The sequence below is a fragment of the Mauremys reevesii genome, linkage group 2 (assembly GCF_016161935.1).
Source record: "Mauremys reevesii isolate NIE-2019 linkage group 2, ASM1616193v1, whole genome shotgun sequence".
In the NCBI taxonomy this organism is placed as follows: Eukaryota; Metazoa; Chordata; order Testudines; family Geoemydidae; genus Mauremys; species Mauremys reevesii.
Window position 1 is genome coordinate 156,207,152 of NC_052624.1, and position 17,598 is coordinate 156,224,749.

At 48.6% G+C, this 17,598-nt stretch overlaps 1 protein-coding gene across 5 annotated transcripts in view; it reads left to right on the forward strand.

The window, feature by feature from the left end:
- GFRA2 (GDNF family receptor alpha 2) overlaps positions 1-17,598 on the forward strand; it is a 113,114-nt gene that overhangs the window by 55,328 nt on the left and 40,188 nt on the right. The window lies entirely within an intron of this gene.

Genomic DNA, 17,598 nt, shown 5'->3' on the forward strand with positions numbered 1-17,598 from the left:
AAAGTTTAGGCTTATCCTCTCTGCCTGTTTGTTCTCTTGGTAAAATGTAGATCGTGATAGTGGCCTATCCCCCCGATAGCTGTGATGAATTAATTAAACACTTGGAGAACATTTCATGAACATGCTAAGAAAGTGCAGAGTAGATGTTGAAGTCAGCCTGTGTAGAACCCAGGAATTCTGGTGCCCCTGTGCTACCTGCTAGACCTACACTGCCTTCCAGATCCCAGTATAGCACCTGGAGTTGTAACTCCAAATCCCTTGCTCTCTCCCTGAGGGCACGTCATGCTTGTCTGCTTAGACTCCTTATTGTCTGGTGGCTTTAGGAAGGGATAGTGCTGGTCTTGCACAGCAATGTCCTGCCTTGCAAAGAGTTAATCTATCCAAGGCATCCCAAGCTACCAGTGTGGAGTAGCTGGGAGCCCTGTTCACATGCGATGGGATTCTGACATGCTTGGGCAGCTCACTTGACCTGCTTTTGTTTGCAGCTGTAAAGCTGTTTAGAAGAAGAGACCTGTCTGCAGACAAGTGCGGCCCAACACCTGAGCTGTGTTTCCCTGAGGGATGCAGGTGGTAAAAAACAAAGAAGAATTTTCTTTTTAACTGTCGGGCTGAGAGCTAGAGAGGAGATCTGGTTCCTGGTGTTTGAAATGGAAATGGCTCTAGCAGATCCTCTGGCTGAGTTTTAGCTGGGGTGCGTGCGTGGGTGGGTGTTTGTGTGCACCACTCTGTAACCATGACGTAACCTTTAATTAAAAATGAATCTCTAATTTCTGGAGACTCCAGGACCATTCTGGAGGGTTGGCAGCCCTAGAAAAGAACTTTGTTTTGTGAAAAAAGTTGAGGTTTTGGCATTTGGTTTGATTCCACATTGGGACAAAACTGAGACCTTTAGAAAAAACAGAAAGAGAGAAACACGTCTACACAGACAAAAAGTACCCACAGCAGCAAATTTCAGAGCCTGGGTCAACTGACTTGGACTCATGGGGTCTGTGCACAGGGCTTAAGCTAGCAATGTCGGCATTCCCACTTGGACTGGAGCCTGGGCTCCAGGGCCCTCCTCTCTTGTCAGGTTTCCAGCCCAAACCTGAATGTCTACACTGCTATTTTGATCCCAGCAGTGCAAGTCTGAGTCAGTTGACCAGGACTCTGAGGTTTTTCAGGTGTGTAGACATAGCCAGAGTGCCACCTCAGAAAAGCCAGGTGGCCAGGCACTCACTTGGGATGTGAGATCCAGGTTCAAGTCCCTGCTTTCCCTGATTTGGTGCCCTTACCACTGGGCTAAAGAGTCAGTCTTTCTGGCCCTGGCTCAGTGCAATGTACAACAGCTCCAGCAGGAGTGAACCCAACCACAGAATACCCTGGGGGTCAGGGTAATCACTTGAGATGGTGGAGACCCAGGATTATGTCCCTGCTCCAAATCAGGAAGACCAAGGACCTGAACCTGGGTTCCCACATCCCTGCTGCATGCCCTGATCACTGTGGTTCTCTCATTTTGGCCAGGAATTCTATCCTGGGCCCAAGAAACCTTCTGGGGAAAAGTTTTGTTGAACCTGCACCATTTCAGTGAACAGTTTCGGTTTCGACAAATTGGTCTTTTCCAATGACAATAAGTGTTGTTGAAAAATTCCTGATCCGCTCGACTGCCCAGGTGCCTTAATCCCCATTGGCAGTACCCCCAGTTATTCTGGGACCCTCCACAGCTCTGCCAGTGACCCTCAATCTGGCCCTGCTCCTCCCCCACCCCCGCCCAACCTCATACCTTGCTCTCCTATCTCTGGAACAAGGCTGGCATTTGTGCCAAGCTGTGGATTTGGTGATACTTGCTCTGGGGGCCTTTCTCGGCCCAGTCTGAGCCTGAGCACTAATGGTGCTGAAAGACTCTCTGTGGGTTCTGTGGGGCCAGCCATCATTGTGGGATCTGAGCACTTTCCACTTAAAATCAATAGCAATAGTGAAGTCCCTGGTGGGTTTCCTGGAGTCTCTGGCACTTCTCCCCTTTTGGGGTAAAATCCCAACAACCTCTGCTTGGGGTTAGGATGGTTGTTTCAAACCGTTATTAATGTACTGGGGGGAGCGTAGGTTGATTAGTTTCAGTGTTGTTTGTTTTGGGGGTGTTTTGGGGCTTGGCGCTAGAAGCGGGTGTCAGTGTTGTGAGCTCCAGTCTTAGGGTGGGAAAACTGAAGTGAGATGAAGGCAGCAGCCCAGCCAGTCCCACTGGGGACAAACAGCAGAGTGGAGCTGTTGGCAGTGTAATAAAAATCCGTTGATGGAGGCAAAGAGGCTTCTGGGTGTCAGACGACATGAGTGCACAGGGCCAGCTGTGACGTGGGCATCAGGCTACCAAAAGGAGGGCAAACCCTGCATTTCCTATCTCTCCAAGGGGTGTGTGTGTTGGGGTGCATGTGTCTTAAGATAAATCTAGGTGTGTATGTGTGGGTAGGGTGGTCTGTATTGTGGTTATCTGGATGCTGGGGCCCTTTGTGTGTTTGGGGTGATTTGTGGGGGTTGGAGGATTTGGCAGGAATGTCATAAGGGGCACTTTGGGGTGAGCGATTTGGGGGTCAGGCCAATGTGAGGGTTGTGTGCCAGAGGTAGTTTGGGGAGGGGGTGTTTGGGGATGTGACCATTGGGGTTGGCACGTGGGGAGCTGAGTTGCTTTGGTCTATGCTCTCTTGCTGTGTTGTGGGTGGGTGGAGAGTGTCATCTGAGATCAGAGAGAGGAAAATCTTGACTGATGTTACAAGGATGCACGGAAGAGCCGGCCAAGGAAAAACATCATTAGCGATAGTCTTGTCTCAGTGTATCTGAGTCTCCCGCTGCCCCTGTCTATATGACTTTGTCTGTCTGTCTATCTAGCTGCTAAGACTCTCTGTCTTTGGCATCTAACTACAGCACTGTCCCTGCAGAAGGGTTGGGAACCTGCTGTTCCCATTAGAACCTGCACCCAGCCCTCTGTCTCCCTCACAGCTGTTGGGAAGGCTGAAGTGAGCACTTGTCTGCAGATTTGTTCCCATAGCTATTAGCCTTTTGGCTGTTGTGGGCACTGGCTTATCCATTGCCGGCTAAGTCTTGAGCATCCAGGAATCTACTGGAGCTGTTCAGATGAGGTTTCTGCTCACCTAGGGATGTCATTTGCATTTCCCACAATGGTGCAGTAAATTTGGAGCTGGGGAAAGCAGATTTTGGCATTCCTGGGGACACTACTTCTACTTCCCTATCTAATGGACTGAAGCTGGACAGAATCAATCTCTGCTCCTAAAGAGCACGTCTACCTGCAATTAAACACCTGCAGTTGGCCTGTGTCAGCTGCCTTGAGCTGCGGAGCTATAAAATTGCAGTGTTGACGTCTGGGATTTGGGACTCTCCCTCCTTGCCAGGTCCCCCAGAGCCCGGTCTGCAGCCCAAGCCCAAGTCAGCTGATACGGGCCAGCCATGGGTGTTTTATTGCAGTATAGACATACCCATAGACTGGAGCTGGGGGAGTCCAAACTCCTTCAGGGACAGTCAGTTGTACAGATATTTAGTCCACATTTCCCTGGGTTTGCATTGAATTAAGAAGGGCCCATGTGAGGATTGTGAACAGTCCATGTGATGGCCTTGTGTGTGCAGCTCCGGTGTAGCTTTGGCTGCCGTCGATTCCTACGCACACAAGATGTAGCCAGCAATGGATGAGCCAATGCCCACCGCAGTTGTACGCCGCTAGCCTAGCTTTGCCAGCCTGTGAGGTATCACTAACCACTGTGAAACTGTTCCGAGCCCTCACTGTAGGTGGAGCCATTTAGTAAACATCAGCACGAACTTGTAAGGTCAGTCCGGGCTTCCCTGACCATTTCAGCAAGGCCATGTCCAATCTTTACAATAGTAACGAGTTGGCATCCGACCCAAATCAGGCTCTTGTTAGCGATGGGCGGATGGGGTTCAGACACAAAATCTGCCCCGACCCTTTGCCCCAGAAAGTTGGATCCACCCTGGTTTTGAGATCTGAGAACATCTGCTTCACGTGGCTCCTACTAGTGTGAGATGGACGTGGCAGTGGGAACACCCAGAGAGAGAAACTGCTTTTCCAGCGTGTGCTGGAGGCTGGGTATCTCACAAGGGAACCTAATGGGGTTGGCTAAGCAGCCATGCTCTTATCTGAACGCAACTGCCCCAGTCACTAGAAGCCATTGCCCAGCAACCCCTGGATGATTAGAGCCTTATCAAGCTCTGGTGGGTTTGGTAGGGTAGTGAGGAGCCATGCATGATGACCTTCCCCCGGTATCAGATGCATCCTCTTTGGGTCCAGGCAAGATGTGCTGGCAAACAGGCTCCACGCTCACTCAGGAGCACCAGAAAGAGCCTGATGTTTGTTTGTAGTTTTGTCTGTTGCTGGAAAGGTGTTTCCACTCCCTTGTTTGTCTCCAAGGCGCTGTACATTTATAAATAACAAGGCATTGGCCGTGAACCAGTGCCAAGGCTGTAATTCAACCTCAGCATGCTGAGAATGTGTATAAATAGAGCATGCCGGCTTTGCCCTCGCTCGCTTTGCATCTGTCTCAATTGGGCTGCAGCCTCAGGCAGCCTTTATCTGCTCCTGCGTTACCCCTCCAAGCGCAGTTATGGTTGTGTAGTCCTGGCTCCAGAATCTCTGCCACAATAACAAACTCTGCTGACTTCCTTTGGAAGATGTCAACCTCATCGTTCCTCAGGACCAGCTGGCGTGGCTTCCTCTTAGATCCTCTGTGGATAGCACAGAGGTATCACTATGGTGGCCAGATATTTGTGCTAGTTCTGGATACTCTAACAAACTGGGAGCCGCCTAAGACTTGACACAGATTCTCCTGCTTCGGAGGAAGCACAGAGCCCACCCACCTGAGCTCAGAAAGAATCTCCACCAGCTGTTAGCAGTACAGGGCTTGGGACACACAGTTGAGCAATTCAGATTCCATCCAATAGAGGGCAGTGGTGCACTTACACACTAGCCAGGACAGTATAAAGTAGCACAAGTTAGTTTAATGGAGCATCTTCTCTATGGGCCTTCTATTCCAAAACATACTTTAAAGAGGTAATGAGATTGGAGGATGTGGGAAGAGGTTAAGAGGCACATACATGGGACAAGAGTGAAGAAAGGTGAAGAGAGGCAGAGAGCAATCAGAGAGGGTTCAGGGAGGCGGATGGCAGGAAGGGTCTCAGACCCGTAGCCAGGAGGTGTCAGGGAAGGAGTCTTGGCCTAGCGATGTCTGGGTAGGTGCCTCTGTCCCTCCCGCTAGCCCCGTTTTGGAAGCAGTGCAAGCTTTGGGTTATACCAAATAAAGTTGCACTGTCTTTTGGGACCAGAGCTCAGGGTCAGATTTCCAAGTGCTCAGCACCCACAACTGAGGCCAGATTTTCACAAGAGCTCAGCATGTTGGGTGCTGTGTTTGGTAGAAAATCTGGCCATGAATGTGACAATGGGAGCTGCTGGGTGCTGGACCCTTTGGAGAACTTTATTTAGATGCCCAACTGGCACTACTGAGCGCTTACCCGTTGTGAAAATTCCAGCCCTGATGACCCAGCTAGGGTAGTGTGCACCGCTTCCTTCTGTATAGGATGGAATTAGAATCACACAACTGCCACTGAAAGTGGAGGGTAACAGGGCCACATACAGGTGTAAGTTCGTTGACTGGACCACCCAGAGCCTGATATGTGCCTGTACTTATCAGTCCTGAGTCGTTGCATGATGCTCATCTTGTTAATGTTTACATGGGACCAAGAGTGTTGATTGCACTCTGAAGCAAATCAACAAGGAGCAATGCTACCTAATAGCGACACAAGGAAGAGATAAAGCTTCTCTGCCAGGATGGGAGGTAATTAAGCCTCCAACTTCCACTGTTAATGCAAGGCAACATGGACTGTAATCAGAGAACCTTTAAGCAGAGATTTCTGCTGTTCTCTCACAGCAGTTGTTGTAAGAGGAAAAAGCCCAACAAACCAAAAAAAAGCAGAGCCACCTGGAGAGACGTGCTTTTCAAGGAAGACTTTGGTGAATATCATGCTGGGGAAGCTTCTCACCTTCTTGGAGACAGATGACGTCCCAAAGTGAGCAGGGGTTTTGGAGACCTCGGCTCTGTTTTTTAAGATGACCACCTGATTTTTTCAGCTCATGCTGAGCACCAGCCCTTGGAAAACCAGGCCCCTTTAAGCTGATTCCAGTTGGGCTCCCCAAATCAGATTTGAAAATCTTGGCCAGGAGGTCTGATCTAAAGCCCGTTAGAAGTCAGGGGAAAATCTCCCACTGGCTTCAATGGGCTTTAGATCAGGCTCCAATGTCACATTTTTACAGAACAAATCTAACATGGACAAGATTCATCCTGGGCTTGGAGGGACTTTCTTTTAGGGTAAGAGCCAAGTGGGGAGGTCTCGCTCCAAGATCCATTCAGTCTCTGGCCTCTGCTGAGACTGCCCACAAAGGCATCCATTAAAATATTTGGTTTTGTGATTTGTCCAATTGGAACTGGCCTGAATGAGACCCCCCAACTCATCGCACAGGCAATTCAACTGCTGTCAAGCAGTAATTACATCTGGCCTGGGCTAGATTCCAGCTGGCAGCTCAGTTTCGAAGGTCAGTCAGAATTTACAGCTCTGAGGCGTTAGAATCAGAGTTTGGGGATAAGAGAGTCAAAATGGCAAGTGAGAGAGTCCCAAGTTCAGGCTGGCCCAGTTCAAAACATCCTCAAGCCAGGAGAATGGGATGTGCAGTTAAACACCCTCAGGGCCGCCGAGAGTGGGTTTGGGCCCTGGTGAAAATTTTTTTTCAGGCCCCCAGCAAGGGGGGACCGGGCCAACGAAGCCAGGGAAGCCGGGTCCCGGGCCCCCTTCCGGACCACCGGGCCCTGGTAATTTGTACAGGCTTCTCCCCTCTCTCATCGGCCCTGAGCACCCTCCAGTGTTTGGAGCACTGATGCAATAGTTGGTGAAAGCACTGCAACTCAGCTGATGAGAGAGGATTAGTGGGCATTTGAAGAAATAGGCACACAGGAGCTGAACAGCTGGGAACCCAGTGCCCTTATTCAGTGCAGCCTGGGAAGAACTGGTGCTTCTCTATTCAGAATTCTAGTTTCATCTTCCACTGCCACTCAGGTCTCTGCAGACAGCAGGTCTCTGTTCCAGTCCCATCTTCCACCACAGGTCAGGTTGCCAAGAGTCAGCTCTGAGGTTTGCCACAGGGATTCAGATACTCCCTCCCATGAAAATGAATGGAACTTATGCATCTGAATCCCTTAGTCAGCTTTGAAAATCTCACTCCAGTCCCCAGTCACTTGGGAACAGGCTGGGTTTTAGTGCAGTGCGTGGCCCCAGTCCCTGAAAGGAGGGGCGTTTACAGACTGAACGGGGTTGTGATGGCAAAAGGCAGATGGGGCTGTTTGCTGTGGTGCTGGATGCCGTAGCCTGTGTTAGGTGATGAAGCATGTGTAAATTCTGTGCTAGTAGAAGGAGCGTACAAGATTAGATTACAGACACAAGCTGTGACAGCGAGATGGCTATGGACACCGCTGTAGCTACAAAAAGGTTTCTGCGTATTCTCAGAGGGTTTGGTGCACAGCCACCAGCAAGAAAGCAGCTGCTTGGAATCGCAGTGGAAGCTGTTCAAAGCCAATTGCTACAAAATAGCAAAGGGATGCCTGCAGCCTGGGTGGCCAGGAGTTACTTATCCCAGAAATACCAGGCAGTCTGGCATGAGAGGCAGGCTCTGCTCAGGAAGGACCCAGGGCTGTGGTTGCTGGGCAAGCTGGAAGGGCATTGGCAGAATAGTGTGCAGACCCCAGGAAGAACTGTACTTCAGGACTGGGGGCAGAGTTTGGAAGAGTCACATTGGGATGGCAGAGGGTTTTGAGGGTCAGGATTGAGATCTCTAGATGTGATAAGTCTAGTGCACTGACTGGCTTCTCCCAGCAGAATCTTGTTTTCCTTTATCACATACTGGGGTTACCCCAGAACTTCCTCATTGTACCCTGATCACAGACTACAGCCTCCAAGCCAAGCAGAACCCAGAGATTGTGGGGGAGGAAACAGGACCAAGCTGTGACAAGAAAACCTTATAAAACAACCAGAAGCAGAAGCAAATTCAAAACAAGGATTGGAGACTTCACTGGGTAATGAGAACATCCCCAGGTACATCAGAGAGGATAGAAAGCTAGAAGACATTTAAACCCTCTTACTTCAGGGCAGGAGCCAACCAATAACTGATGGGGTCAGTAAGAAACTTCCCTGATGGGCAGATTATCCCATAATTGCCCACTTCAGGGTTCTTGCAACTTCCTCTGAAGCAGCTGGTCTTGGCTATCATTGGAGACAAGATGCTCAGTAGCACCAGCCCCAAGCATTCAAACATCATGGGTCAGGCCTCAACAAATCATGAGATTGGCTTAAAAATCATGATGGTTTTATTTCCTTAAAGATACATTTTAGCTAAAGCTGTTTGGAGAAACTCCAATGGAGCCATATTCGGTCAGACATCTAAACACTTCAGTTGACATCTAAACACTTCTCAAAGCTGGGTCAATTTTGCTGGAATTTCCTTTTGGGGGGAAAAATGGGGGAGAGGGAGCATTCCAGCAATGTCGAAATGGCCTTTTTCAACATTTTTGGGGGAAAATGTTTCATTTTTTCATTTTGAAATGTCTCTTTAATTTGCTGAGTTCCTTAAATTTTGTGTTACCTACTATTTGTGTCTAGCAATTATATATTGTAATAAAAATTAAAAAATGTCAAAATCAAAACATTTTGATTGACCAGAAACAAAAAAAATGTTTTGGAATTTTCTTTCCTTTGAAATTTTTGCTCCAATTTGGAATGCAGCTAAACATCAAAATCTCAAAACCCTCTAGAAAAATGAACTTCTGTCCTATGCACAGCAATGATTTTGGATTCATTTCCTTTGCCTTCTGATTTCTTACCCCCTAGGGTTACACTCAGGTCACATTTTCCAGATTTTCTTCCCAACTGCTAGGGCTTGACACTTAGTTTTTTAACCATAAAGTGAATTTTTCATTTAATGACATGAATCCAGGAGCTGGAGCTTTAAGAAAAAACATCAAACGCTGCAAGACTCATAATAAAACTGCAAGAGTAGGCAACTCTGAAGACTGGGTGAGCCACTGGTCTGATTCAGTACAGCAATTCCAATGTTCTTAAATTCCTGTCCTCCCCTTATGAAGCTTGGGCAGGCAGGATGTCTAACACCACGGACTGAGACTGGCCTTGGAGAAGTAACGCTTGCAGAAGTCAATACTGGAATATTTTTTTTCTGATTCCCCTCCCCTGCCCCCAGATGGAAAGTTTTTCTTTTCTTTCTGTTTTTAGTTCCTTTGTTTACTGGCTGTTGGTGGCATATTCTCAGCCAGACAATCATTCTGGAGATTTCACTGCTTTTCGCTGCTGCTCTCTGACTGCACAGGGCTGGCTTTTAAATGGTCGTCAGACACTGGCCTCTGTCCCATCAATAGTCATAAAGTTGGGGAGATAAAAGCTATCAGTTTTCCATTACGACTGAAAGCAATACTGTAGACAGCTATTTTCTGAATGCTGGAGATAGAGGTATTTTAACTAGCAGACAGTGTACCAGCCTGGAGGGCTGCAGCTCATATAAACAGCCTTGCAGTGAGAGGAGGCGGTGAAGTGAACAACGCGCTGCTTGCGTTTTACCTCCAGTCTCTGCTAACGTTGCTCCATTGTGGGCTGGATTGCTGTTTCCCAGAGACACCCACTGTGTTCTGCAGATGCCCCAGGCTGCCCCGAGTGGGCCAGGGTAAGATTAGAAAAGTCCAAACTGTAGAGGGGCAAACACGGTGGCCAAGAGGGCAGGGACCCCAAGCCAGTAACGGCTTCACCCCTGCACTGCTGAAGCCCAATGTTGCCAGAGCAATAGGGATGCTGCTCACTCCCACCATGGCGTGATCAGCTATTCCACTACCTAAGACCATCAGAGTCCGCACCAGCTGACGCAAACCTTGCTCAGGCAGTTGGCTTCCCCTCCATGGCTTTGCCCTTCACAGCTGCACTTCCCCCATAGAGCTGCAGTAGGCTGCGCTCTCTACCCTCTGCTAGCCAGCCGGCTGGATGCAAGTCTCTGCTGGCAGTGAGCTTGCATACGCTGCCATTGGTGTCTTTCCACAGCCACACACTCTACGAGAGCCACACACTCCTACACTTGGATTTACTTGTGACCGATACAAATGAAACATTGCAGCCCTCAGGCTGAGCATGCATTTCCTACAGGTAGCCAGGATTCATGCACCTGGAATAAAGAGAATAGAAACGTGGACTGGATTTCTGTGCCCATCTGGGATTGGCTCTGGGTACAGTTCCCTGGTGGGAGGAGAAGATTTGGAACTGGATTTAGTTTGCTGGCTGGAATGGGCCTGGAAATGCAGCAGCCCCATTTTATAGTTGTGCTGCCCAGGGAGGCTGAAGTGGTGCACGGATGGTCTTTGTGCTGGGGTGAAACGCAACATTGTGGCCAGATCTTAAGAAGTGCTGAGCTGCATCTGCAGCCCCCACTGACGTCACTGAGCACTGCCTGGGGCTTAGCGCTTCTGAAAGTTAGATCCTGCTGAATGACCTAATTGTGATGGGTTTAGAAAGGGCACCCAAGCTGCAGAGCCTGACCTGGATTTCCAAGCCCACCCCATTCTGGGAAGTTCTGATACGGGACCATGTGCTTTAGCACCCCAGAGAACAGCTCACCTGGAAAATGAGTTTTAATTGAGCTAAAGCTCCCTGGGGCTGTATCTAAGAAAGAAGCCACTCTGGGCCTGACTCTGCTCCCACACACCTGCCACCTGCACCCTGATGTGACTCCATGGATTTTGGTGGTGTTACGCCTGGTTTACACTGGGGTGACCAACAAGGAGAATCGGTCTCTCTCTTGCTACTGCTGGACACTGAACACCTGTAGACCGGCCTGAATGCAGCAATCCTGCACCATGCCCCAAGGTACCAACACTGTTACTGCATGTACAGCATGATTTTCAGAGGTGCTAAGTGTCTCAAACTCCCATTGACTTTACTGCAGGTCCTGAGCCCTTTAAAAAAAATCCAGCCCCTTCATGTTCAATCCAAAGCCCACAGAACTCAATGTAGTTGGGGATTGGTCCTGCTTTGAGCAGGGGGTTGGACTAGATGCCCTCCCAAAGTCCCTTCCAACCCTGATATTCTATGATTCAATGGAAAGGTTTCCAGGAACTCCACTGGGCTTTGGTGGGGGCCAGACCTCTCCACCAACTCAGGTACTTGGGCTTCTAGCTGTGTATCAACACATTGCGTGAATGTGGACAGGGAAGTTTGTAGAAAGCTCCCAAGGCTCCTGGGTACAAGCCTAGGCTTTGGAACTGGCTGAAGCATGTCTATTTGCTTGCACTGTAACGCCAGCAATACAAACCGGTCAGCTGTCTTGTGGTGGCTGGGCGGGTACTACTTCTCCTGGAGTGCAATATCTGTGCCCATGCCATCAGCATTTCTGGTTAGACTCTGTTCCAGGCAGGTTTGTGTGCCTCTGTGCTACTTTTTTAAAGTTTACAGGCTGCATCTGTCTATTGAAATGCAAAATGCCCTCAGCATCATTATTAGCATTAATCCTGCTTATTACGGTAGTGCCTAAGGACCAACCAAGAATGGGGCCCCACTGTGCCAGGAGCTGCATGACACAGAGGAGCAGACAGTCCCTGCTCTGAAGAGCTTGCAAACTGACTATGCAGGGCAGACTCAGGGTGGGGGAAGGGCTGTAACACACAAGCAGAGGAAGCAATGGGATGCCATGATTTCTGGGCACTCCCTTGGTTCTGACGCAAGGACTTGGTGCCAACACCTCTCGGATTGGTTATTCCTGAGGGTTGTGAATGGTTTGGGCAAGGAACTCTCCTGCCTGCTGTAGGGTAAAAGAAATCCTAAAGTCCCAGGATCTTTTTGGGAGAATGAGGCAAACATGCCTCCCTAAGCCAGGTGCTAGAACTGTTTCAACCTGCAGCTTCCAATGAAAGACCCTGAACAGCAGTGACCAATCCTAGCCAAACCCTATAGGAGCAGGACTTTCTGCTAGCTGGGTCTCCGAGTTACTGTAATTCACACACCACCTCTTCTTTAGTATGGAGCTCACAAACATAAAGGACTGGAGGCAGGGCCAACGTGGATAAGTGCTGGGCAAGCTTCCTGCCCAAGCCCTCCACCGATCACCCTTCACTCTGGACTTGTAGCACCATCCTAGGCCTGGGCTCCTCACTCGTCCTCCAGCTCTGCCAGAGCCTTGACTTGCAGCCTTGTCCTGCTATTCCAGTCCTGGGCTGTTGCACATGTTGCTCTGCTGATGTCGCACAATCCTGACCTGCCTCCAATGTGCTATTTGAGGCCCAACACTCTCAAATCCCTGTTCTGAGCAAACAAGCTATTGCACCGATTCTCAGCTGCCGCACCCCCGGGTACTCTAGTCCTGGGCTCTACCACAGCTCTGCTAATGTACTTTAACTCTGATCTGCAGCCATGCTGCTATTCCAGATCTGAGACTGCCACCTCTACCTGTCCAACTGTCCCAATGCACTGTAATTGTGATCTGCAGCCCCCTTGGCTATTCCAGCCCTGGTGCAACTAATCCAGTCTCTCAGTGTGCCTTACTCTCGTTTTCTAGCATCTATTGATTTCTCCAGCCCTGAACCAGTAGCTCAGCCAATGCACCTCTTTCAACCTGAGGTACCCCCTGCTCCTCCAGTCTTGACCTTCTCTCTCACTTCTAATGAGGCAGGTCAGTCCTAGACTGCAGCATTCCTTACTAGTCTAGTCCTGGTTCTCTCACTGCAGCGAAGCTTCCAGTTCCAGCAATGCAAAGCTGTAATGCCTGGGCATGCACAAGGGGTAATACACTAAATGTTGCCATGAGACACTTGGCTTGCAATGCTGGCCAGGATACAGGTGAAGTGAGCTGCACAGTCTCAGCCTATTCTGAAAACAGACTCTGTTCAATGCAGCGTGCCATTGCTTCTTCATTGCTCAGTTTTATTGAAACTGTTCTTCATCACCAGATGGTTGGATTCCGAGAGATTTGGGATGTGGAGAGGGGAGGTTGGAGAGGTCAAATCTCTAGGTGCCTTAGCATGAAATCCTACCTCTCCTCCTCATTTATATTATGATGCCTTTTGAAAGGCCCCTGAGAAACCCTCCAGTTCCCAAGCCCTGGCCCTCTCTTGTTCTCTGAGTGCTTTAGAGTGAGAGGAGGGAGCGTTGTGAATTGCGAGGCTTTTTGTGCCAGGAAACCTTCCCCTCTGCCACTGAGAATTCTGACAAACTCCCTGTGCAGTGTGTCTGATTGCAATGGACAGGTTTTAGCTCCCAGAATATAAAAGCCTTTTGCAAAACACTAACCTCAGCTAAGGGGAAAGGAAAGGGGGGGAAAAAAGCTGATTTCAGCAGCTGCAGTTTGCTATATTTTTCATCTTGCATCAGCAAGTCAAGACCACAAATAATCTGGTCTTATATGCTTCACTGATGCTGGTGCTTAAGAATTTCCCATCCTCTAAAGGCTGAATTTCCACAGCATCCAAAGGCAGGGCAGCTTTTAATTCTTCTTTGGTTTCTTTCCCCTTTCCCAATTCTCTCCCCTAAAACAATTGACTTATGGGATGGGGAGAGGGTGATTATTCGATTGTGGCACTGACTATATATATATATATATATATATATATATATATATATAAACTTGTGTCCCCAGCTTCATATCCTTTGCTAGTACAAGCAAAATGTCATTTATAATGGATGTTTCCTTGATAAACAGCATCAGAGCAGCTCAACTTTTTCATTACAGCATGTAATGAGAGTGGCTCAGTGCTGCTGTTTAGCTGTCGAGATATTCCCCCAGAAAGAAGAAGAAGGGGAAAAATATGTACATGAACTTACCGAGTGTTTTGAAAACCAAATAAAGAAATGAATAGAATAGATAGATTTATATAGTGAGATGGGAAGCAGGCATTCCCGCTGGCCGCCTGTTGGGGACTTTCTGGGCTATGGCATTGTTTAACATTATCATCTCGACTAGATCTTATTGGGTCGCTTTCCCCACTCTGTAGGCTTGCATTTGGCCGAGTGTCTTTGGATGCTCTTATTCGCATGGTGAAGCAGGAGGGAACTCCCCATTGCTCGTTGTCAGGCCACCAGGTCAGCACTCAGTTGTGGCTAGTTGCCCTGTTGCTGAAATTCCAGTTGCCAAATGTTAACCATTTCCTGTTGGCAACTAGAGTTCAGAATACTTGGGTCAGACTACTGGTCCCTCGGCCTACTGCTTCATCAATAGGGACCAATAGAAAACAGTGCAGACCAGCTGAAAGCAAGCCCACTTGAATTGCCACTACTGATGTGATCTTCTGGTTGGATGAGCCTTTCAATCAAGGTCTCAAAGGGTGACTGTGAAGAGGAATCCAAAGGGATTCAGGCTATTATCCAACCTGCCCTGTTTTATGCCTGCACTGATTTATATGAAGGATGCGCCAACTGTCGTGTAAAATTTGTGTGTGATAAAGGAATCCTCCCTTTCCCGTTAAGGCCACAGACTGAGGTTTAGATATCCCTGGGGATGAGGTGGGGCCTAGACGGTGGCTTCCTTCAGCGTCACTCCCTGATTAGTCAGCCTGGTTTGTTACCAAGGGATGCTTGCTATTCTTGAAACCTCCAGCCTTCCTTTGGGCCTCACTCAATCCATCTGCAGGGATTGTCCCTTCCCTGCTGCAGATGGGTATATGGAAAACATGGAGGGCCAGATTCTCCATTGCCTTCCTCCTTGCCTTGCTGTTCACGCCGTGCCAAAGTAATTGGTCCCAACTGGGACAGTGTGACGTTATTGATATAATCTGGGACCATACAGAACATGGTTGCAACCAAAGTCCTGTAGTGGCATCAAATCTTGTATGAAGGGGGTCAAATGAGGTGTTTAAGACCAGGTTATAGGTTGCTGGTTATGATGATGCTGTCTGTATGCATGCATCATTTTGTAGTTGAAATATGAATAGTGTCTCTGTACTGTCTAGTATCAGAGGGGTAGCCGTGTTAGTCTGGTTCTGTAGAAGCAGCAAAGAATCCTGTGGCACCTTATAGACTAACAGACATTTTGCAGCATGAGCTTTCGTGGGTGAATACCCACTTCTTCGGATGGATGCAAGCAGTGGAAATTTCCAGGGGCAGGTGTATATATAAGCAAGCAAGAAGCAAGCTAGAGATAACGAGGTTAGATCAATCAGGGAGGATGAGGCCCTGTTCCAGCAGCTGAGGTGTGAAAACCAAGGGAGGAGAAACTGGTTCTGTAATTGGCAAGCCATTCACAGTCTTTGTTTAGTCCTTTGTTTAGTCCTCTTCTTGACCTGCTGCTCACAAACAGGGAAGAAATAGTAGAGGAAGCAATAGTGGATGGGAACCTGGGAGGCAGTGACCATGAGATGGTCGAGTTCAGGATCCTGACACAAGGAAAAAGGGAAAGCAGTAGAACAGAGACCCTGGACTTCAGAAAAGCAGACTTTGACTCCCTCAGGGAACTGATGGGCAAGGTCCCCTGGGAGAATAACATGACAGGGAAAGGAGTCGAGGAAAGCGGGCTGTATTTCAAAGAAACCTTATTGAGATTGCAGGAACAAACCATCCCGATGTGTAGGAAGAAAAGTAAATATGGCAGGCGACCAGCTTGGCTTAACAGTGAAATCCTTGCTCGTCTTAAACACAAAAGAACAGCTTACAAGAAGTGGAAGATTGGACAAATAACCAGGGAGGAGTATAAAAGTATTGTTCAGGCATGCAGGTGTGAAATCAGGAAGGCCAAATCACACTTGGAGTGGCAGCTAGCCGGAGATGTTAGGAGTAACAAGAACGGTTTCTTTAGGTATGTCAGCAACAGGAAGAAAGTCAAGGAAAGTGTGGGCCCCTTGCTGAATGAGGGAGGGAACCTAGTGACAGAGAATGTGGAGAAAGCTAGTGTACTCAATGCTTTTTTTGCCTCTGTCTTCACAGACAAGGTCAGCTTCCAGACAGCTGCACTCTGCAGCACGGTATGGGGAGGAGGTGACCAGCTCTCTGTGGAGAAAGAAGTAGTTTGGGGCTATTTAGGAAAGCTGGACGAGCACAAGTCCATGGGGCTGGATGCGCTGCATCCGAGGGTGCTAAAGGAGTTGGCCGATGAGATTGCAGAGCCATTGGCCATTATCTTTGAAAAATCATGGCGATCGGGGGAGGTCCCGGATGACTGGAAAAAAGCTAATGTAGTGCCCGTCTTTAAAAAAGGGAAGAAGGAAGATCCAGGGAACTACAGGCCAGTCAGTCTCACCTCAGTCCCTGGAAAAATCATGGAACAGGTCCTCAAGGAATCAATCCTGAACCACTTAAAGGAGGGGAAAGTGATCAGGAACAGTCAGCATGGATTCACCAAGGGCAAGTCATGCCTGACTAACCTAATTGCCTTCTATGACGAGATAACCGGCTCTGTGGATGAAGGGAAAGCAGTGGATGTACTATTTCTGGATTTTAGCAAAGCTTTTGATACAGTCTCCCACAGTATTCTTGCCAGCAAGTTAAAGAAGTCTGGGCTGGATGAATGGACGGTAAGGTGGATAGAAAACTGGCTAGATGGTCGGGCTCAATGGGTAGTGATCAATGGTTCCATGTCTAGTTGGCAGCCGGTATCAAGTGGAGTGCCCCAAGGGTCGGTGCTGGGGCCGGTTTTGTTCAATATCTTCATTAACGATCTGGAGGATGGTGTGGACTGCACCCTTAGCAAGTTTGCAGATGACACTAAACTGGGAGGAGTGGTTGATACGCTGGAGGGTAGGGATAGGATACAGAGGGACCTAGACAAATTAGAGGATTGGGCCAAAAGAAATATGATGAGGTTCAACAAGGACAAGTGCAGAGTCCTGCACTTAGGACGGAAGAATCCCATGCACTGCTACAGACTAGGGACCGAATGGCTGGGTAGCAGTTCTGCAGAAAAGGACCTAGGGGTTACGGTGGATGAAAAGCTGAATATGAGTCAACAGTGTGCCCTTGTTGCCAAGAAGGCTAATGGCATTTTGGGTTGTATAAGTAGGGGCATTTCCAGCAGATCAAGGGATGTGATCATTCCCTCTACTCAGCACTGGTGAGGCCTCATTTGGAGTACTGTGTCCAGTTTTGGGCCCCACACTACAAGAAGGATGTGGATAAATTGGAGAGAGTCCAGCGGAGGGCAACAAAAATGATTAGGGGGCTGGAGCACATGACTTATGAGGAGAGGCTGAGGGAACTGGGATTGTTTAGTCTGCAGAAGAGAAGAATGAGGGGGGATTTGATAGCTGCTTTCAACTACCTGAAAGGGGGTTCCAAAGAGGATGGATCTAGACTGTTCTCAGTGGTAGAAGATGACAGAACAAGGAGTAATGGTCTCAAGTTGCAGAGGGGGAGGTTTAGGTTGGATATTAGGAAAAACTTTTTCACTAGTAGGGTGGTGAAGAACTGGAATGGGTTACCTAGGGAGGTAGTGGAATCTCCTTCCTTAGAGGTTTTTAAGGTCAGGCTTGACAAAGCCCTGGCTGGGATAATTTAGTTGGGTTTGGTCCTGCTTTGAGCAGGGGGTTAGACTAG